The 22,817-nt window shown below is 44.1% G+C and overlaps 1 protein-coding gene across 13 annotated transcripts in view; it reads right to left on the bottom strand.

Moving 5' to 3' along the window:
- Positions 1-22,817, bottom strand: part of FRMD4A (FERM domain containing 4A) — a 682,989-nt gene that overhangs the window by 254,111 nt on the left and 406,061 nt on the right. Inside the window, exon 1 of one of the 13 annotated variants that reach the window (XM_074405016.1) lies at positions 894-1,728. The exons of 11 other annotated variants lie outside the window; for them this stretch is intronic. The gene's annotated coding sequence lies outside the window, so the exon portion shown is untranslated. Of the gene's footprint in view, positions 1-186; positions 338-893; positions 1,729-22,817 lie in introns of those variants that run through there. One more of the 13 variants, XM_074405015.1, reaches the window with a different exon arrangement.

Raw genomic sequence — 22,817 nt, 5'->3', positions numbered from 1 at the left:
ACAGTATGTGCCCCACGTGGGGTTTGCATTTAAAAACTGTAACATACGCGAAATTAACGACTCCAGGCCCCCAGTCGAGAAGCAGCGGAGCGTCCCTTTCCCCGGCCCAGCGTGAAAACACAGAAGGCGAAAGGCTGCAGCCAGTCGCCTCCCTGCCACCGCCACCGGGAAACAAAGACACATTACCTTTTATTTTTTGCGCTTCCAAAGGAGCCGAGGAACTTCAGGCTGGAAGCGGCTGGTCCCTCGGAACGGGCGTCCCATTCGCCCGGGCGCAGGCCCTTGGCCTACTAGGCGGCCTCGGCGCCCGCAGCCGCCCAGCCAGAGCTGGCGCGCCCCCGCCCCGTCCCCGCCGCCGCCCCTGCCGCGGGCCCTCGGCGTCAGCCCATCGCCCGCTCGCGCCTCTCGCGCCGAGCCTGGCCAGGAGCCAGGGAGCCCCGCCGCCGGCCCGCCCCTCGCCCGCGCCCGGCCCGCCGCATGGTGGTGCGCCCCGCGCGCCCCGAGCCAGCCCCCGGCGCGCCGCTAGGTCGGGTGCAAGGCGGGCACCGCGCGCCACCGCCGCCGCCAACGCCCGCCGCGGGGTCTCCGAGCGCCGCCAGATCCTGGACAACAATGCGCGCCCCCGCCCGTCCGTAAAGCCGGGGACGCCCCGGGTCGCCCCCGGAGCAGGCTCGGCTTCCCAGCCCCTCTCCGCCGCACCGGCAGGCGAGACAAAGTTCGCTCCCGGGTGAGGCTGCGCGCCTCCGAAGCGCGCGGGATGCCCAGCACGGCGGTCCCCAAGCGGGGGACCCCCGGCTCCCCCACAAAACCCACCCGAAGCCACGGCACGAGGCCCTCTCCTACCCTGCGGACCCGAAGGCAGCAGCTCCCTTGGCTGAAGGCGCAGCTCTTACCCCTCTTAAAGTCCAATTGTCTTGAATTTTAGTCTCCCTTCAACTCTTGAATGGAAGTTGCTGCAGGATAACCCAGTCGTGGGCTATTGTCAAGGCTTTGCAACAATGACTGGGAGAGGGAGGCTTCCATGGGGAGAGACCCGGGGGAGGAAAACGGGCTGACACGTTCTCTTTCCAAAAAAGAGAAACTCTGGGAAGATTCCCCACCAAGAACAATAACTCAATTCACAGGGTATGTCTAAATGTTTATCGCTTGAGGAGCTCAATTTGCTCTTAGACACATTTTTTTCCCATGAATTGTCAAAACATGGTGATAAAATAAAAGGGGATGCCGGCAGGAGCCTCCACTTAGCAAAAGCCGACTTGTTTCTGGGGTAAAAATTTTCTCTAGAATCCGTGCATCTCTTTAATTTCCAACCTGGACCCATCCACTCGTCAGGAGAGAGAATGGATTAGACCCAGTACCTGGTAGATCCAGAACCATCATTCCCAGGAGACAGGTGGGCTCCGAGGACTTACGAACTTTGTAATAAAAAGAAATCACTCACATCTTATCTTCCAGCTGACTGAAAATTACACCCCTTTCCAGTAACAGGTCATGTTTTGTTTTCTAAACAACACTGGCAAAAATTTTTAACAGCTCAAAAGGCCTTACAATCAATAGAAAGGGAAAGTGTAGACAGTGTTGGAATAAAAGTTAAACACTGGTGTTAAGGAGCACCTGTTCTGTTTGTTTTAGAGACAGGGTTTCACTCTGTCACCCAGGCTGGAGTCCGGTGGTATGATCGCGGCTCATTGTAACCTCCCGCTCCTGGCCTCAAGTGATCCTCCTAAGTAGCTGGGACCACAGGCACCCCCCCCCCCCACCACACCCCGCGAATTTTTGTATTTTTTGTAGAGACAGGGTTTTGTCATGTTGTCTAATTTCAAGCTGAGTGGGGACTTGATGATCCGAATCTGAGGAATGGGAAGCCAGGTTTGAATGGGATTCCCAGGTACCTCTCTGAAGTCCGTGGGGCTGATTCCAATGCAAAGCCCCATTTTTTGGTAATGCAATTGGAGCCCATCTCCTTGTGCTCTGAGGTCCTCAGAGGGAGTATTGTTTCTCTGGGTCTTAGTTCTAGTCCTGATTCGTTTTGACTGCAACATGTCAGTAATGGGTGATGAGGAAATGTTCAGACCTACAACACTTCTTTTTCCTTTTTGAGACAGAGTCTCATTCTGTCACCCAGGCTGGAATGCAGTGGCGCCATCTCGGCTCACTGTAGCCTCCGCTCTGGAATTTAAGTGATTCTTCTGCCTCAGCCTCCCAGGTAGCTGGGATTACAGGCACCCACTACCAAGCCCAGCTAATTTTTTAGTATTTTTAGTAGAGACAGGGTTTTGCCACATTGGCCAGGCTGGTCTTGAACCTCTGACCTCAGGTGATCCACCCACCTCAGTCAAAGTGCTGAGATTACAGGCATGAGCCACCGTGCCCAGCCCAAACCTATAAAATTTCTCTTCCGATAGTTTGTTTCCATCCTTAGAGGAGTTGTTGAATTCTATCCACCTCTATACCTACTGCTTTTCCACCTTGGCCACAGACATCTTCTGTATGTCCTAAACAGAACTTGTCTCACTGGCCAATCCTGCCTCCAGGTTCCCTCTCTCAGTAAACACCAGGCTCCCCCTTCCTCCCCAAAGCCAGAAACAGGGAGAGAGGGCTCATTTCCCTCCCTCCTTTCTCTTGTTCCTCATCTGATCACCTGATCACCAAGCCTGTCCTCATAAATACCTCTGGAAAGGTCATGAGGGCAGTCCCTTATCCCAGCAGTGCCTGGTGCTGAGTGACTGCTGACCCCAGGCACGCTCAGGTCACCTCACCTTTTGCCAGGATGTCTCCAGCAGCTTTGTTCATGGGTGCTGATCTTGTCTCTCTCTGATGCCTTCTCCACTCCAGCTGGAGCGATTCTCCTAAAACCCAGGTCTGCTCCTACAACTTCCATTTAAAACCCATTCAGGGCCTCCCTGGCTATAGGGGAAAAAGTCCGCATTCCTTCTATGGCTATAAGGTCCTGAATACCAGGCCCTCCTGGCCATCCAGTCTTATCTTTTGCCACTCAGCCCCACCCAAAACCATGTCACCCCTTACCCTCCAGCTACAGAACCCTCTTCCAGACTCCCCTGTGTTCCAGGTGGTCACGCATTCCCAGGTCACCCAGCAGCCCAGATTGAAGAAAGAGCTCAGGTCACACCACTGCTCTGCTTAAAGACTGCCGGTGGCTTCTTACTGCTCCTGCCACAACCTCTTTGTCTTCATCACACATTATTCACATTTCCTGCTTCCTCTGCCTGGAAGGCCAGTCCCTGCTCCCTACCCCACTCTTTGGGTAGCTGGCTGCTGGTCGTCTTTCAGGTTCTAGCTCAAACGCCACCTCTTAGATAACCTTCGGCAATCAGCGCGTGGGGAATGGTTTCCCCCAGGTACTTAATGTGTCACTGTCTTGTTTATTTTTTTTTCTTAACACTTAGCCACCATCAGTATTCACAGCCCTGTGCAAAGGCCACAGACAGAGGCCATTCTGCCTGGGCTTGAATCTTGCCTGGGCCACCTACTAGCTGTGCAAGTTTAGGCAAGTTTCTTAACCTCTCTGTGCCTCAGTTTAGAATATTCCTCTATGAAATGGGGGTGGACATTGACACTGACTACCTTATAGGGCTGTTATCAGGATTAAATGAGTTAATATATGTGAAACACTTAGAACAGGGCCTGGCTGAATAAGTATAATCCTTGTGGGCTTTTTTTTTAAAAAAAAAAAACAAAACTTTTATTTAAGTTTAGGGGTACATGCGCAGGTTTGTTGCACAGGTAAACTAATGTTATGGGGGTTTGTTGTACAAATTATTTTGTCACTGAGTTATGAAGCCTAGTACCCATTAGTTATTTTTCTAGATCCTCTCCCTCCTGTCACCCTCCACCCTCTCATAAGCCCCAGTGTGTGCTGTTCCCCTCCATCTGTCCAGGTGTTCTCATAATTTAACTCCCATTTATAAATGAGAACACGCAGTATTTGGTTTCCTCCTCTTGTGTTAGTTTGCTAAGGATAATGGTCCACAGCTCCATTCATGTCCCTGCAAAGGACATGATGTCATTCTCTTTGCAGCTGCATAGTATTCCATGGTGTATATGTGCCATGTTTTCACTGTATCCCCACAACCAGAACTACTACCTGGCACAAGATCTCTTTCCCCTCCCAAAGCCTTTTGTGCTTGGGGGTCTGGACTGGAAATAGATAAAAATTGAGGGAAGAAAAGCCGCATTTAAAGATTTTGAAGTACTAACAGAAATAGGTCACGGTGATGGAAACACCAATAGCAATTGCAACAGAAGCCAAAATTGACGAATGAGATCTAATCAAACTAAAGAGCTTCTGCAAAGCACAAGAAACCAGCATCGGAGTGAACAGGCAACCTACAGACTGGGAGAAAATTTTTGCAATCTACCCATCTGACAAAGGTCTATTATCCAGAATCTACAAGGAACTTCAACAAATTTACAAGAAGAAAACAAGCCCATCAAAAAGTGGGTAAAGGATATGAACAGACACTTTTCAAAAGAAGACATTTATGTGGCCAACAAACATATGAGAAAAAAGCTCATCATCACTGGTCATTAGAGAAATGCAAATCAAAAACACAATGAGATACCATTTCACACCAGTTAGAATGGCAATCATTAAAAAATCAGGAGACAACAGATGCTGGTGAGGCTGTGGAGAAATAGGAACACTTTTACACTGTTGGTGGGAGTGTAAATTAGTTCAACCATTATAGAAGACAGTGTGGCAATTCCTTGAGGATCTAGAACCAGAAATACCATTTGACCCAGCAATCCTATTACTGAGTATATACTCAAAGGATTGTAACTCATTCTACTATAAAGACACATACACACATGTGTTTATGTTTTTATTTATTTATCTTTCTTTTTAACATCTACTTCTTGAATTAGCACACATATGTTTATGCAGCACTATTTGCAATAGGAAAGATCTGCAACCAACCCAAATGCCTATCAATGATAGACTGGATAAAGAAAATGTGGCACATATACACTGTAGAATACTATGCAACCATAAAAAAGGATGAGTTCATATCATTTGCAGGGACATGGATGAAGCTGGAAGCCATCATTCTCAGCAAACTAACATAGGAACAGAAAACCAAACACCACACGCTCTCACTCATAAGTGGGAGTTGAACAATGAGAACACATGGACACAGGGAGGGGAACATCACACACCCATAACATTAGTTTACCTATGCAACAAACCTGCACATGTACCCCTAAACTTAAATAAAAGTTTTGTTTTTTTAAAACAAAGGGTTTACTGGAGCTGGAGGGGAAGGGGAAGGAGAGCATTAGGACGAAAACCTAACACACGTGGGGCTTAAAACCTAGATGACGGGTAAGTGCAGCAAGCCACCATGGCACATGTACACCTATGTAACAAACCTGCACGTTCTGCACATGTATCCCAGAACTTAAAATAAAGCAAAAGAAAGAAAAAGAAAAGAAATAGGTCGCGGTAAAACTTGATGAATAAAATAAAATTCAAACTTAAGTTACCTGGAAATGAAAACGTAAAGGAAAAAGATTCCCTGTTTCACCAGTGTTACCCTAGGAGTTCACAGCTAAACAGCCTTGCCAGCCAGAATGCCACAGTGGACTGTCCCCAACGAGTAGCCAATTCTACTACTGAGAATTCAGGCAGCTACTTGCAAAGGTTTAACCCATTTATGCCTGACATTGCAGATTTTTGAATTTTTGCATGAAATTCACATACGTAACCTAGAAAAATTCAAGAAACAAGAATCTGAAGAGAGAAAATTATGTTCCATTGTTGAGTTATGTGGTGTTCCAAAAATGAAACACTAGGCATATATGGCCATGAATCAAATAATCTTTTGCAAAATGCTGGTTCACTGACCAACCCTAACATATAGTAGTGATTAAATTATTTAGAGTGCTTCCATTTTCAGCTCGAGTTGAATACTTTTCAAAGAGTCTTTCTGAAAAGAGAAGCATGCAGGCTGGTGTATGTGCCTTTGCCTTGTGTTTTACTGTCATTGCTGAAGACAAGTCAGAAAGCAGCAGAAATACTTTTCTTTTTGCCCTTTTGGTGGGTCAGCAGGATTTGGAGAGCTGAATTCCTGGAGTAACCCTTGCTTCTGTTACACAGACGAAAGGAGCTTTATTTTGAAAAGAGCTGAACTCCTAAAGAGAGGAGTGGAGCTCTGAGGTCTGGAAATGGGGGAGGTAGAAGGGGATGGAGAGGGTGATGGTAGCCAGAAAAAAAGGAAGAGAGAATGTCTGTATGTGATGGGCAGATGACGTGAGACTCTATGTCTGCTGAGTGCCTCGAGAAGGGGCAGGCCGCCTGATAGGACAGTGCCTGGCCTATTCTAAGATAGGTGTCTTAGAATTTAGACACATAGGCATAATGGCTTATGCCTGAAATTCCAGCATTTTGGGAAGCCAAAGTGGGTGGATAACCTGAGGCCAGGAGTTCAAGACCAGCTTGGCCAACATGGTAAAACCCCATCTCTACCAAAAATACAAAAAAAAAAAAAAAAAAAAAAAAAAAAAAATTAGCCGGGTGTGGTGGCAGGTGCCTTAGTCCCAGCTACTTGGGAGGCTGAGAATTGCTTGAACTTAGGAGGCAGAGGCTGCAGTGAGCCAAAATTGCACCACTGCACTCCAGCCTGGGTGACAGAGCGAGACCCTATCTCTGAACAAAAAAGAAGATGAAGCCACATGCCCGAGGGGACTCTGCCAATCAGATTTGAACCCAGATTTGTCCTTTGGAGGCTTGAGCTCTTATTATCCATGCTTGCCTGCCACGTGCTGTACACATGAAATATGCTGGCGGTCACAAGCAGCGTGGCAGCAGAATTACTTTATATTCAATATTAACTGTGGAAGGAGTCTCAGTTACAGCGAAGCCACCTGGGAGTTGACAGTCTCATGTGCCGTCCCATCAGTTCCTAACGTGCACCGTGTGGACATGGCTTTATATTCCCTTTTCTGTGTTTCTAGTGAGCAACACTGGTAGCTTTTCCTTTCTTATTTCAACCAGGTTTTAAAGATGGACAGAGACCCCCTCAGAGGCAGGTTAAAGTGCTTGGCTGGTTTCAAGTGAACCCCATAATATTTTTATACCCAATTCTTTTTGCTTCCTACTCCCAGGTCAATTAGAGGCCAATTCTGAACCACTTCAATAAAAAAGGGATAATTCTACCTCCTCTCATGGCCTGCGATCAAGTACTTAAAACCAGGGTCTCTGGAGTGTATGAAGAAATTATCCAATGGCTGTGTTATATTTTGTTATCTTTTTTAAAAAAATAGCAGTGTCATTTTGAAATAACTAAGTTTTATAGTTTTGTCGGGCTCTCATTGCATTAGATTGCTGCTCGTTATTTTTTTCTGGCTGGGAATCATGATTTAGACTGCAACTCATGGCAGCAAAACCCAGAGCAAGGCTTTCTGAAACACAGACAAGGATCAATCAAAACATCACAGACCAATTAACGTACCTTGGAGCCCCTGGGAGTACCTGCATTCCAGCGAGTACCACAGTATCAAATTGGTTAACATTCTAAGTATACTTGAGTACCTTAGGCTAACTCTCTCCCCAAGCCATTTTTGTTTATTTTCTCAGAAATATGTATTAATAAGAATAGGGCCGGGCATGGTGGCTCACACCTGTAATCCCAGCACTTTCAGAGGCCAAGGTGGGTGATCGGTTGAGGTCAGGAGTTTGAGACCATCCTGGCCAACATAGTGAAACCCCATCTCTACTAAAAATACAAAAATTAGCCAGGCATGGTGGCAGGTGCCTGTAATCTCAGCTACTCTGGAGGCTGAGGCAGGAGAATCACTTGAGCCTGGGAGGCAGAGGGCGCAGTGAGCCGAGATCACACCACTGCACTTTAGTCTGGGTGACAGAGTGAGATGCTGTCTAAAAAAAAAAAAAAGAAATAAAGGAAAAGAAAGAACTATGTATTAATAAGAATAGTTAACACTTAGTTGTCATTTACCAAGTGCCAGGTACTGATTATGTGTTTTACATATAATAATTCAGTCTTCTCAACAGACTTCTGAGATGGGCACTATTAATGCTCCATGTACAGGCGTGGGAAAAGAAGCCCCGGGAGAGGTGTGATGACCCACCTCAGATCCTACAGACAAGAAGCTGGCCACTGCCAGTTACCAAACTCAGGCAGTCTGATTGCAAAGCTGGTGTTTGCAGCCCTCACGCATGTTCCCTTTTAATGTCGCATATTAGGTGGTATTGCGTCCCTTCTCGTGCCTAGCACAAATAATTTATCATTTATTTTTTGGTCTATTGCTTCACTGCAAGAAGCAGTTAAGGCAGAAATATTTGCAAAATTGAATGGAGGCCAGGTGCGGTGGCTCATGCATGTAATCCCAGCACTTTGGGAGGCTGAGGCGGGTGGATCACCTGAGGTCAGGAGTTTGAGACCAGCCCGGCCAACATGGCAAAACCCTGTCTCTACTAAAAATGCAAAAATTAGCTGGGCATGTTGGTGGGTGCCTATAATCCTAGCTACTGAGGAGGCTGAGGCAGGAGAATCTCTCAAACCAGGGTGGCAGAGGTTGCAGTGAGCTGAGATCATGCCCCTGCACTGTAGCCTGAGTGACAGTGAGACTCTGTCTCAAAAACAAACAAACAAACAAAAAAAATGGAAAGGATTTTCAGAAAATATTCTTTTTTCCATTGTAATATCGATTATCGTGAAGGTTTACATACGTGCAAGGGACATCAATCCAACAATCTCTCAAGTGAGCAATAAGACTGTATTGAAAGGACGGGCCAGAGCAGGAAGTAAGAGCCTCAGTGCCTCTCAGCGCAGGGGCACCAGATGAGTCAGCCCGGAGCTCGGACATACCAGGAAGTGGCCCCAGTGATGATATGGGAGGCGAGGATTTCTTCTGCCACCCCACAGAAGTCAGTCCTACTCCAAATTATAATAGTAAATAATGTGTCAATAAAGAATAATATGGGTCAGGCTGTCAAATTTCTAGGATTCTGACTTCACTAAATAAGAAGATAGGCTATTTGATTTTTTGTTTGTTTGGTTGGTCTAGAGACAGGGTCTCCCTCTGTCACCCAGGCTGGAGTACAGCGGCATGATCATAGCTCACTGTAACCTTGAACTCCTGGGCTCAAGTGATCCTCCCGTCTCAGCCTCCTGAGTAGCTGGGGCTATAGGCATGTACCACTGCACCCGGCTAATTCTTATTTTTAATTTTTTTTGGTAAAGTTAGGATCTTGCTATATGACCCAGGCTAGCCTTGAACTCAAGTGATCCTCATGCTTTGGCCTGCCACAGTGTTGGGATTACAGGCATGAACCACTGTGCCAGCCTAGGCTTATTTGCTGAGATGGGATTGGGTACACTGGGTTAGAATTTAGAGAGATATCTGCATGGAAAATAAAAAAAAAGTTGAAGATATCTATACATGGAGGGCATTTAGATTTATGGAAATTGATGACTAGGCAAAATACTGGAGAGAGAGAGAGAGAGAGAGAGAGAGAGAGAGAGAGAGAGAGACAGACCAGACAGACAAGAGTCAACTAAATCAACATGAGAATCCTCTGGAAGACCTGCTGGGCACAGTGGCTCATGCCTGTAATCCTAGCACCTTGAGAGGCTGAGGCAGGCAGATCACTTGAGGTCAGGAGTTTGAGACCAGCCTGGCCAAAATGGTGAAACCCCGTTTCTACTAGGATACAAAAAAATAGCTGGGCATGGTGGCACATACCTGTAATTCCAGCTACTTGGGAGGCTGAGGCAGGAGGACTGCTTGAACCCGGGAGGCAGAGATTGCAGTGAGCCAAGAAAACACTCCATCCTGGGTGATGGAGCAAGACTTGGTCTCAAAAAAAAAAAAAAAAGATTCTTTGGTCTCATCCCTACTCCCATTTCCAACCCAGGCTTTTGATTCTTAGGTTGGGACAGGATGTAGTAACTTACATTTTTAACAGATTCCAAAGACATTGATCCTGTAGATTGGCGCTTCCACTCAGCACAATGATCCTACCTCTTGGCTTTTACTATGCTCCGGGCACCCTGTCATCTTTAGGCTTCCACTAGCCCCAGGGCCTTTGCACTTCCCTCTGCTTGGAAGGCACTACTCCAGATGCCAGCAGGAATCAAGCTCTTGCCTTTTGAGGTCCCTGCTCAGATGTCCCCTTATTAGTGAGATCTTTTCCGAGCACCTTTCTTAAAAGCAGCAACTCCTCCCAGTGCCCACCTGCTGCTTCTCCTGTTCCTAATCCCTCCCCTAGTTTATTTGTCTCCATTCTTTCGATCATCTTCTAACAGACTGTATAATTGATTTACTTAGCTGTTTTGTTTATTACCTGTCCTTCCCATGAGTGCAGGGATTCAAGTCCATTTGGCTTTTTGATAAACCTCCTGAACAGTCCTCGGCACATACTAAACATTTAATCAATATTTGTTGAGGCCTCTCATGGGGGCTCATGCCCGTAATTCCAGCACTTTGGAAGGCGAAGGCAGGAGGATCATGCTAGGCCAGGATTTTAAGACCAGCCTGGGCAACATAGCAAGATGTCAACTCTACAAAAAAAATTGGTTTTAATAAAAATTATCCAGGTGTAGTGATGCATGCCAGTAGTCCCAGTTACTTGGGAGGCTGAGGCATGAGGATCACTTGAGGCCAAGAGTTTGAGACCAGCTTGGGCAAGATAGTGAGACCCCATCTCTAAAAAAAAAAAAAAAAAAAAAAAAGGTTGTTGTGGTGACATGTCTGTGGTACCAGCTACTCGAGAGGCAGAAGTGGGAGGATAACATGAGCCCAGAGGTTGGAGGCTGCAGTGAGCTAGGATCATGCCACCGCACTCCAGCGTGGGTGACAGAGCGAGAGCCTGTTTCTAAAAAACAAAAAAACATTGCCCAATGAGTGAATAAGATGAATGAATGAACATTCTTGGATGCAGCATTGCAGTTTTAAGAACTTAATTCTGTAGATCTGTTTTAGTTCTTTCACTCCTTTGTAGGGACATGGATGAACCTGGAAACCATCAGTCTCAGCAAACTGACACAAGAGCAGAAAATCAAACACCGCGTGTTCTCACTCATAGGCGGGTGTTGAACAATGAGAACACATGGACACAGGGAGGGGAGCACTACACACTGGGGTCTGTTGGGGGGAAATGGGGGAGGGACAGGGGGGTGGGGAGGTGGGAAGAGATAGCATGGGGAGAAATGACAGATACAGGGGACGGAAGGCAGAAACCACACTGCCATGTGTGTACCTATGCAACAATCTTGCATGTTCTTCACATGTACCCCAAAACCTAAAATGCAATTAAAAAAAAAAAAAGAACTTAATTCTGATGGAAACGCTTTCTAACCAATTGCTTCCACATCTATAATGAAATATAATCACGATGCTGCCCTTCTGAAATTCTCTCTCACACCCAGAGTGACATCCAAGCTTGCTGGCACTGGTGGGGGCTGGGACACGGCGGCAAACAGATGTGCAAGTGGCCTTTGCCCCCTTCTGCCTACAGTCCGGTTGGAAACAGGGCCTGCCTGCTGTCCGGCCTCACCAACCACTACTCCCTGCTGGCGTTTCACTTCCCAGCCAGTGAGAAGCTCCTGCGAGTCCCTGTACTTCTTGCCTTCTTGCTTTGCATGGCTGTACATCTGCACAGAAAACCCTCCCATCCTCCCTGACACCTGGTTAACTCCCACTCCCTCTTCCAACTCCGCTCAGATGCCTCATTCCCCAGGAGGCCTTCCCCAGGGTTCCCCTCTTCCGTGCCCTAAATAACCCGTGCACATCTCTAGGCTCAGCACATTTTCATCACCACCTCTGCATATGTCTTTATGCACTCCGTCAAGAATTTCTCAAAGGTGGGCATCATGGCAGTGCTTTTTGTTTTAATAATTTTATTGTATTCCAGATCCTCAAAATGTGTTACCCTGTACACGGTATATAGCATCTAATTTCACTTTATCACTCTCTTTTAGCCAAGCATTGTGATCATAACCCAATAGATTTTTATAGTTAAATCTGTCCTGCTAATAAAAAGTAAGGGAGTCAGTAATGGTAGAAAACAGCATTTTTTTTTTTTTTTTTTTGAGACGGAGTAGTCTTGCTCTGTCGCCCAGGCTGGAGTGCAGTGGCGTGATCTCAGCTCACTGCAACATACACCCCCCGGGTTCAAGTAAATCCCCTGCCTCAGACTCCCAGTAACTGGGATTACAGGCACACATCACCATGCCTGGCTAAGAAAACAGCATTTGTAATCCCAGCACTTTGGGAGGCCGAGGCAGGCAGATCACCTGAGGTCAGGAGTTCAAGATCAGCCTGGCCAACGTTGTGAAACCCCATCTCTACTAAAAAATAAAAAAATTAGCCAGGCATGGTGGCAGATACCTACAATTTCAGCTACTCAGGAGGAGGCTGAGGCAGGAGAATCGTTTGAACCTGGGAGGCAGAGGTTGCAGCGAGCCTAGGTTGTGCCACTGCACTCCAACCTGGGCAACAGAGTAAGACTCTGTCTCAGAAAAAGAAAGAAAGAAAGAAAGAAAGAAAGAAAGAAAGAAAGAAAAGAAAAGAGCATTTGACCAGAGTTAATACGCAATTCCCTAGAACTAGAACTGTTTTAAGGAAAGCAGCCTTCCTTAAAATCTGGAACTGTGACAGCTGTTTCTCATAAATGAACAGGGGCCAGTTGCACTACTGGCCCCAACATGAAAGCCCACGTTTTTGGAGATACCTGCAATGCATTCTGAAGACTCCCGAAATCTTTTGAGGGGCCTAATAAAAGGTGTTAATAATAGAGCAGGTCTAATTCCTATTAGCCCTTGAAATGGACATGCTTCCATCTCTCCCTAGTCTCTCCTTCATAAACTCTGAATTGTTTTCACCTTGACTTTTAGAGATCTAAGCTTCTTCCTTTGTTTACATGCTTTTAACTTCTTTGTGTGGTTTGGGGAAGGTAGGCACAGATCTTTTCTCAAAAGTGAAATCAAGTTCTCAGCAGAAGAGGAAATATATAGGGAAGAGAAAGGAAAGTACCTTTCAAATCTTCAGAGAATGCTCTTGTGCCTTTTACAAAGGAAATTCCCTTGGAAGTGGTTATAACCTGAACCATTAATATGATCAATTAATAATAACAGTGATAAGGATAATTATATTTATGATTTGTTGAGCAGTGCCATACACATTACATGCATTATCTATAATCTTTGCAGTAATACTGCACAGCAGGTCTTATTAATTCCCATTGTAGATTCACAAATCGAGGCTCAGAAACACTTGTGAAAAGTAACTTGCCAAAGTTCTATACCTAGAAGGAGGCAGATTTGAATCCAAGTCAGTTTCTTTTCTTTTCTTTTTTTTTTTTGAGACAGAGTCTAGCTCTGTTGCCCAGGCTGGAGTGTGGTGGTGGGATCTGGGTTCACTGCAACCTTCGCTTCCCAAGTTCAAGCAATTCTCCTAACACAGCCTCAGGAGTAGCTGGGACAACAGGCACACACCGCCATGCCCGGGTAACTTTTTTTGTATTTTAGTAGAGATGGGGTTTCACTGCGTTGCCCAGGCTGGTCGTGAGCTTGTGAGCTCAGGCAATCCACTTGCCTCGGCCTCCCAAAGTGCTGGGATTACAGGTGTGAGCCACCGCATCTGGCCACAAGTAAATTTCTAAGACCTCAAAAGTGCATTGTTTTTTCCATCATGGCTTACTTTTGAGGAAAAGGAGACACGGGCTGGTAAAGGGCTTGCAGTGGGAAGAGTCTGAGATTGGTTTCTGGTGAAGTGGAGGGAACCCTGGGGAAAGAATGGCAAGTTGAAGCACCAAAAATCACGTTCAGTGACAAAACATTTCGGATATCCCTTGAAATCAGAATCATGGCAATGGAGCAGAGCTCCGCAGCCATCTGGAGATGCTCTGGGTCAACGGGGCCTTGCCCCATGACGGGGCGTAGGCTGAGCCTCTGCAGCCCCCAGTCTGTGACCCTGGCATCCTTCTTCTGCATATTGGAATGCAGCTACTTATGAATTCTGTTGATTTTCAATATAACCCTCATGGCAATCACAGTGACATCTCTGATTCTGCTCCTCCTCCCTGTGGGGCTTTGAACAGGTCAGCATGAATCTTTCAGAAGTGCTTTTTGAAAAATCTGTCTGCACAGCAGGCTGAAACTGGTGTTTAATCCACTTTCCTGCCCAAAGACATAGAGTATAATAAGACAGTGGTTAGCAGTACAGGCTATGGTAGCCGACTCCTGGGATCCGAACCACCAGCAAACAGCTTACTGGTTGTGTAACCTTAGGCTAACGAGTTCTAACCTTTTCTTCATCTCAGTTTCCTACTTATCGGTGTGCTATGAGGATTGCATTGTGTAACGTATAAAGAGGGAGTTTTGAGCACAGAGCACATAATAAATAAAATATATGCTACAGTATTATTCCCATTATCAACATCCACTAAGGGCGTGAAATCTGGCAGCTTTTGTCTGTATACAACACCGCCTTCTCCACTATGTTAGAAGTCGATCCTTGGTTTAAGCCTCATAGGTAACCGCTGTGAGCTTTAATGAGACCCCGAGTGAATTATGTCCTGTAAGTCAATCGTAGGAAACACTCTTGTCCTAAATAATTGTGCCCTACATTCCAATTCCATCCCTGTCCTTTGAGGGCGCCAAGTGTATGCTCCTTGCAGAGATGTTCCCCCTGCTAGTGTGTGAATAACGCAGGAGAGAATGCAAGTGCATTTAAATAGCCAGTGTATTTCAATAACCTTTCAGCCATTGAGGGTGCACTGTTCCCGCGGGAACGCCTGTCAGTCATGTCAAAGGTGCTTGTTCTGAACTTCAGCATTTATTTCTGAAATGTTGCTACGTCTCATCTTCAACTGTGTGGCGCCATATTATCCACGCCCACAGATCAGCTTCTGGTTCCTTCTGCCTTCTCAGGCCCTGGCAGCCCCTGCTTCACTCAGCGAGTCAGTGAAGACACGGCCAAAAAGTGAGGCAGGGCCTGTTTTATTCCATCTTTTTTAGGAGTCAGAACTACAACTCTACTTTACATCAGAAGGTAGTCTGTAGAGAGAAGTAGAAAATGAACCTGAGCTGTCTGAGTGTGTTCTTACAAAGGAAATTCTTTTGGAAATGGTCATAACCTAAACTATGATCTGCTAATAAGAGTCATAATGATAATGATAATATCTATGATTTGTTGAACGGTGCTGTGCATATTATGTGGATTATCTATAATCTTTGCAGCAAGACTGCACAGTAGGTCATGTTAATTCCCATCATACAGGTCCAGAAATCGAGACTCAGGGACATAAAGTAACTTGCCAAAAGTCTATACCTACAAAGTTGCAGTGTTCAGTTCGAAGGGAAACCTACGCACATCCCTGATCAGACAAAATGAAATGCCACAACCACTCAGGCTTACAACACTTACAGGCACTATGTGGCTGTTGTCTTATTCGCTGAGGGTTGAAGGCTTGTGTCAGCACTGCCACCTGACAGGGGAGGAAATGGGCAGTAAGTTTCTGGCCTGCCCAATGGCTTCCAGTGACTGAGGGACATTCAGAATGAGAACAGACAGCTTCTCACTTTAGGTCATGAGTGCTGTTGACTGAGAGCTGTCACCTGCCAGGATCAGTGGAGGGTTGGTGCTCGATCAAATATTTACACACTCATAAGTTGCTTCCTACTGCATTGAGTTCCTCATCATACAAAAGTACCTAAAATTCTGGGTTTTTAAATTTTGAAGTCAAGAAAGAAAAAGAAAAAGAAAGAAAGAAAGAAAAAGAAAGAAGAATGCACGGATAGGCGGGGCACAGTGGCTCACACCTGTAATTCCAGCACTTCGGGAGGCTGAGGCAGGTGGATCACCTGAAGTCAGGAGTTCAAGACCAGCTTGGCCAACATGGTGAAACCCCATCTCTACTAAAAACAGAAAATGATTCAGGTGTGGTGGTGAGCGCTGGAGATCCCAGCTACTCAGGAGGCTGAGGCAGAAGAATCGCTTGAACCCAGGAGGCAGAGGTTAATGTGAGCTGAGATCATACCACTGCATTCCAGCCTGGGTAACAAGAGTGAAATACCATCCCTCTCCCCCGACAAAAATAGCACAGATAGTATTTATTAGACTGCTATGTAAATACTATTAAGGTTAAACACTTTGCCTTATTTGCTTGTCGAAAGAGAGAGAGAGAGAGAGAGAGAGAGGGAGGGAGGGAGAGAGGGAGGGAGGGAGGGAGGGAGGGAGAGAGGGAGAGAGGGAGAGAGGGAGAGAGGGAGGGGGAGAGAGACAGAGAATGCTGAAGCCATGCCTCATCCTTATTCCTTCCCTCCCCAGAAGCTGACAGTCTCTTAACATAGGTCTCTAGCGTTCCCTATTGTTTTTGTCCTTGGACTGCATTTGAATATAGCTGTACGCAGTATACACTGTTTTGTGTGTTTTTCAACCTTAGAGAAATGCAGCCAGAACAGAGTTATCTTTTCCTGACTTATTTTCCATTCAACATCATGTTTTTCAGATGTATCAATATAAGCATTTTTGTATTTCATCCATTTATTGGATTCCATGGTACAAATATACCAAAGGATATGTCTATGTTCTCCTGCTGAGGGACAAGTTACATCTAAGTTTTCACTATTTACAAACAGCCAGGCCCTTTGCTCCTAGCATTTCCTCTGCCTGCTGGGCTCCTCTTCTGGAAGTTCATTCATTTGATGATCTCATCTTGTCCACTTAATTTGCTCCCTCTTCTTCCCATATTTTTTCTTGGGTTATCAATGGGATTGCCAGAGAAAAGACAGGATATCCAGTTAAATCTGAATTTCAGATAAATAACAAGTTCATGTATAGTATAAGTATACCCCAAGTGGTATATGGGATATACTTACCCTAACAAAAAATTCACGGATGATTTAAAATTTATGTGAGAATCTTGTGTTTGTATTTGTTAAATCTGCAACTCTAACTGTGACATTCTCAGTGAGGCCATCCCTGTACAGACTATTTAAATGTTTAACCTCCTCCCCAACACTTCCTATTCATTTTTACTCTTATTTTTCTTCACAGCCCTTATCATCAATTTACCTGCAATATATTTCCTTATTTATTTTGCTCTTTATGTGTCTTTTTCCTCTGGAATGTAATCCCTTTGCAGGCAGGTTTTTTGATTCATTTTCTGCTATGTGAGACATAGTATGTGCTTAATAAATACTTGCTGAGTAGATGAGTAAATGAATGTAACAGTGCAAGGACTATCATTGTACATGTCTCCTTCATAGTGCATGAGATTTTCTCCAGGATAAACATTTGGAAATAAAATTGCTTTTTGTAGGGTGTGTGTCTTTATTAGGTATTGCCAATTTGCTGTCTGAAGTAATTGAACTAATTTCCATTCCCATCAGTAATGTATAAAAGTTCCCCTTTCTTAACGCTTTTACACTATTGGGGGAGTGTAAATTAGTTCAACCACTGTGGAAGACAGTGTGGCAATTCCTCAAGGATCTAGAACTATAAATACCATTTGACCCAGCAATCCTGTTACTGGGTGTATACCCAAAGGATTATAAATAATTCTATTATAAAGACACATGCACACGTAGGTTTACTGCAGCACTATTCGCAATAGCAAAGACTTGGAAACAACCCAAATGCCCATCAATGATAGACTGGATAAAGAAAATGTGTCACATATATACCATAGAATACTATGCAGCCATAAAAAAGGATGAGTTCTTGTCCTTTAAATATTTAAAGGACATGAATGAAGCTGGAAACCATCATTCTCAGCAAACTAACTAACACAAGAACAGAAAACCAAACAATGAATGTTCTCACTCATAAGTGGGAGTTGAACAATCAGAACACATGGACACAGGGAGGGGAAAACAGGGGATGGGGGAGTAGGGGAGGGATAGCATTAGGAGAAACACCTAATGTAGATGACAGAGTGATGAATGCAGCAAACCACCATGGCACGTGTATAACTATATAACAAACCTGCACATTCTGCACATGTACCCCAGAACTTAAAGCACAATTTTAAAATGTTCCCATTATCCTTCTTTCTTTATCTTTGTAACTGCAATAATTTTGATTTTTGAGTCAACGGTTGAAACCGGCATGGAAGCATAAGATAACCAATAGTGAACTCCAATAAGTGAATTAACAATAAACAGTAATTATTAATCCAAAAGGTGTCAGATGTTCTTAGGTGCTTATTTAAAAGATAAGTTAATTATTATGGATGTACAAACAATTGTAAACCACAGTGTCTCTTGTGTAATAAAACAAACAGAAATTGTCCGAACTTATCACTGTCGCAATGCCATTTAAAAACTCATAATAAAAATTGTTAAAGAAAAGTCATATTATTCATTTTGCAACTAAAAAGGAGAAAGTCTTTCCTAAGAAAAATAAAATGAAAACTCATACGTAATTTGTGGCATGTTCTTTAATATCTACTTCAGAATTGCCAGAAACATGCAACTCATATCACAAGGGAAAATTTGAAAAAGTCCCTTGTTATAGATATGGCCAATCTCTTTTAAGTCCAAAAGATGGGGTATTTTAATATATATACAAATTTTAAAATATATGCATAGACATATTTTAATGTATGTACATATATACATATCAAATTTTAGTATATCTACCTATACATATATATATATTAAAAACATTGTAATTAAAGAATATAACAACATGGCCCATTTTAATGTGTTCTTAATACATTCTTAGACAGTCATGAAGTAAGTTGTGAAATATTACAAAAATGGCCACTATCTTTCACTCCTTCCTGTTTGCATAGCCTTTCTAATGTGACTGTGAAGTGATGTCTAAATGTGAAATCTGTTTTTCTTCCATTTGGATCTGGGCTTGTCTTCTGATTTGTCTTGGCCAACAAAATACAGAAGTGGTAATAGGCTAGTTCAAAATGTAGGTCTCTGAAGGACTTTCATACTTCAGTTTGATCTCTTGGAACACTGCCTAGCTGCCAAGTGAACAAGCCTGGGTTAACCTGCTGGAAGATGAGGGACCAGGTGTATCAAAGCTGAGGCAGCCTAGTTATCTCAGCTCAGGCCTCAGAGAGGTGAGAGAGTCCAGCCAACATCAGCAATGTTGTCCACTTGACTTGCAACTGACCCCAGATGCATGCGGGAAACCAGAAGAACTGCCTTGCTGAGCCACGCCTGGATTACCAACATATGTGATCACGAGCTACAGAAATGTTGATTATTTTAAGCTACTATATTTTGCAATGGTTTGTTACTTAGCAGTGGTTAACTGGGACACAGGCTAACTTGGTTCTTCACCCTGCGGAAAGCAGATTTGTTACTTTCTTCATTTACTTTCCTTTTGCTAAATGGATGCTGATGAAAATTGTTGAATATGTTTTAATTTGCAAAGGATTTGATGGGAAAATAACTGATAAAGTTTTTTTTTCCCAACAAATATGTGAGTGTTTTATTGAGCACAATATCCACTGGAACCAGTAAACAATTATGTACACAGCTGGCACCCAGTAATGACACACAGCTGCATTGGAGCATTCTGCCCTGTGCATGTACCAGAAACCACTGTATCATTCACCAACACCATCCTGTTAAGCCTCTGGGAGTTTCATGAAAACAACAACAACAACAACCACAACAACAACAAAATACAACTAGTGGTTTAAAAACTTGCCTCTTAAAGGAAATTATTAAGAAAATGAAAACTGCCTCTGAAATTTGACTTAAAAAATCATATTCTGGGCATATCCTTTTCTCCCTCAGCCAGGGAAAGTGCTACATGGAGTTTTCAAACTCATGGATGAATTGTTAGTTTTCTTCAAGGAGAACAAATACAAACAAACAAAAATTCTGACTACAGCTTTGAAAAATGCAAATTAATAAGATTAATCATGAAGAGTGGCTCACAAAGTTGTTGTTGCTTTTTTTTTCCAAAGCTAAACTTCCACAGTTAGCCAGGGCAAAGGAAAGCTAGGAATGTTTTTTCCTGCACATGGTAAGATCATTTCCAAAAAAGTAAAGCTCTGCAAATGAATGCAAACATTGACGGGGAACAATTAATCTTTTGTAACCTCAAGCTCAGTGCATGTTATGAAAATTATAGTGTTGGGGTAAACATATAGAAAGACAGCCTCCATTATCTCACTTCACTAAAATGGTTTTAGATTCTCAAGAATTTAAGAAATTGACTAGCAAATCAGAGTTTATTCAGTTCATTACCTGTAAGAAAATGCTTCTTTTTTTTTTTTTTTGACATTTGCACCTACAGAAGCCTAAAAATGGGCCACAGATTTGTTACATCTCAAGGAATCTCTTTTTATTTTTTATTTTATTTTTTGGAGACAGAGTCTTGCTCTGTTGCCCAGGCTGGAACACAGTAGTGTGATCTCAGCTCACTGCAACCCCCGCCTCCCAGGTTCAAGAGATTCTTGTATCTCCCAAGTAGCTTTGACTACAGGCATGTGCCACCCTGCCTGGCTAACTTTTTGTATTTTAGTAATGACTGGATTTCACTGTATTACCCAGCGTGGTCTCGAACTTCTGAGCTCAGGCAATCTGCCCTCCTTGGCCTCCCAAAGTGCTAGGCTTACAGGTGTGAGCCACCGTGCCTGGCCTCAAGGAATCTCTTTAGTGATTCTGCTGCTCAAGCATACCAAGCAAAGAGAGAATTCTTTTACTTTGTACTCACACATTTATGAGGTCTAGTTCCTCAAAATATGGAGGCACCAAAACAGAGAAGAGAAACTTTCTAGAAACTGAATCTGACAGCTCCAGCTTTCTTCCCTTTTCTTTAATGCAACTCAGTTTCCCTAAATGAATATGCACAATCCAAATGCTTCTCATTTTTGTCTTTCCTTTATTTTTCCTAACAGTAAATATTTTAACTTTGACAATGAACCCTTTATATAATAGAAAAGAATGCAAAGTTTACGAGGAATGTAACATAAACAATGAGACTCAAAAGCAGCATCCTACAATAGCAGCTTTGGGGACAACAGGAGGGACCAGGGCCCCTGTGCACTGCTGGTGGGACTGTGACATGGTACAGCTGCTTTGGAAAACAGCCTGGCAGTTCGTCAAAATGTTAAACACAGAGGGACTAAGTGACCCATGCCTGGGTATATAACCAAGCAAATGAAAACATATATTCATGGAAACTTGCATATGAATGTTCATAGTAACATACATAATAGGCAATAGCAGAAAAAAACTAAATGTCCATCAGCTGATGAGCAGATAAGCAAAACGTGATGTATTCATATAATACAGTACTCCTAGCACTTTGGGAGGCCGAGGCAGGTGGATCACCTGAGGTCAGGAGTTCGAGACCAGCCTGACCAACATGGTGAAACCCCATCTCTACTAAAAATACAAAAATGTGCCTGATGTTGTGGTGTGTGACTGTAACTGCAGCTACTCCAGAGGTTGAAGCAGGAGAATCCCATGAACCCAGGAGGTAGAGGTTGCAGTGAGCTGAGATCATGCCACTGCACTCCAGCCTGGGCACCAAAAGCAAAACTCTGTCTTAAAAAAAAAAAGAATATTATTCAGAAAAGAAATGAAATACTGATACATGCCACAACATGGATGAACCATGAACACATAATGCTGACTGAAACAAGTCACTTCTAAAAGATCACATATTGTCTGAGTCCACTGATATGAAATGTGCAGAACAGACAAATCTATGTATAAAGTAAATCAGTGTTTTCCTAGTGACAAAGGGATGGAGTTTGTGGGTGTGGGGATGATAGCTAAGAGGTATAGGATTTCTTTTTGGGGTAGTAAAAATGTAAAATTGGGGCAATGGTGGCATGACTCTGTGAATATACTAACCATCACTGAATTGCATATGTTAACGAATGAATTGTATGGTAGGTAATTATGTCTCAGTAATAGCAATAAATATAAGCATCATGGTTTGATTAGGTCACTGCCCCCAGGCTCCAGAGTCTTTTGATCTTCTCTGCCATTAGGGTCTTTGGTGCTGGATGGATTGTACCAAAGGTCTGGAGACATTTAAATAAGGGTCCAGCCACATCTCCTCAGGCAAGTGAACCCTATTCATTCACATGACAAACATCTACTGAGGTCCTGTGACATGCCAGGCACTAGTCCTGGTACTAAGGATACAGTTAGTGAACAGAATAGCCTCCCAAAGTCCCTGTCCCGATACTGCTGAAGCTGGCATTCCAGTGGCGGAGTTTGACAATGAACAAATAATAAATAAGTATGTAGAATATTAGGTGCACATGAGTTCTAGTTCAGGATGGAGGGAGGGAAAGGCAGAGGCCTCTAAGAGACAACCATAGTGACTGGGGAAGAGCTGGGAGGTGAGCTTGGCTGGCAGGTGAGGCTGGACTGCCTGTGGCCCCACACCCCTCCCTCTCCCTGGAAAGGAAGCAGCTGTCAAAGCCCTAGGCAGTCACTCAGCTGTGGCCTTTGCTCAACAGGATGGCAGGGTGCATGCAGACGCCTTCTGTTGTCTGAAGTCAGGGGTGCATGTTGGCCTAATTTCCTCTTTGGGAGCATTACTGGGCAGAGTATACTGTGGTTTCAGTGAAACATTGTACAGAGTTTCTCATGATACATTTGAGGACAAGATGAAAAAGTATACCCTTATCAAAGGCCGACTTATAATGGGTAAAATAACCACTTATGATAACCACATATAAAGAATGTCCGTTTCTGGCTGGGCGCGGTGGCTCACGCCTATAATCCCAGCACTTTGGGAGTCTGAGGTGGGCAGATCATGAGGTCAGGAGGTCGTGGCCATCCTAGCTAACACAGTGAAACTTAGTTTGTCTCTACCAAGAATAGAAAAAAGTA

The sequence above is a fragment of the Saimiri boliviensis genome, chromosome 8, assembly GCF_048565385.1.
Source record: "Saimiri boliviensis isolate mSaiBol1 chromosome 8, mSaiBol1.pri, whole genome shotgun sequence".
NCBI lineage: Eukaryota > Metazoa > Chordata > Mammalia > Primates > Cebidae > Saimiri > Saimiri boliviensis.
This window is presented reverse-complemented; position numbering and strand designations above follow the sequence as displayed.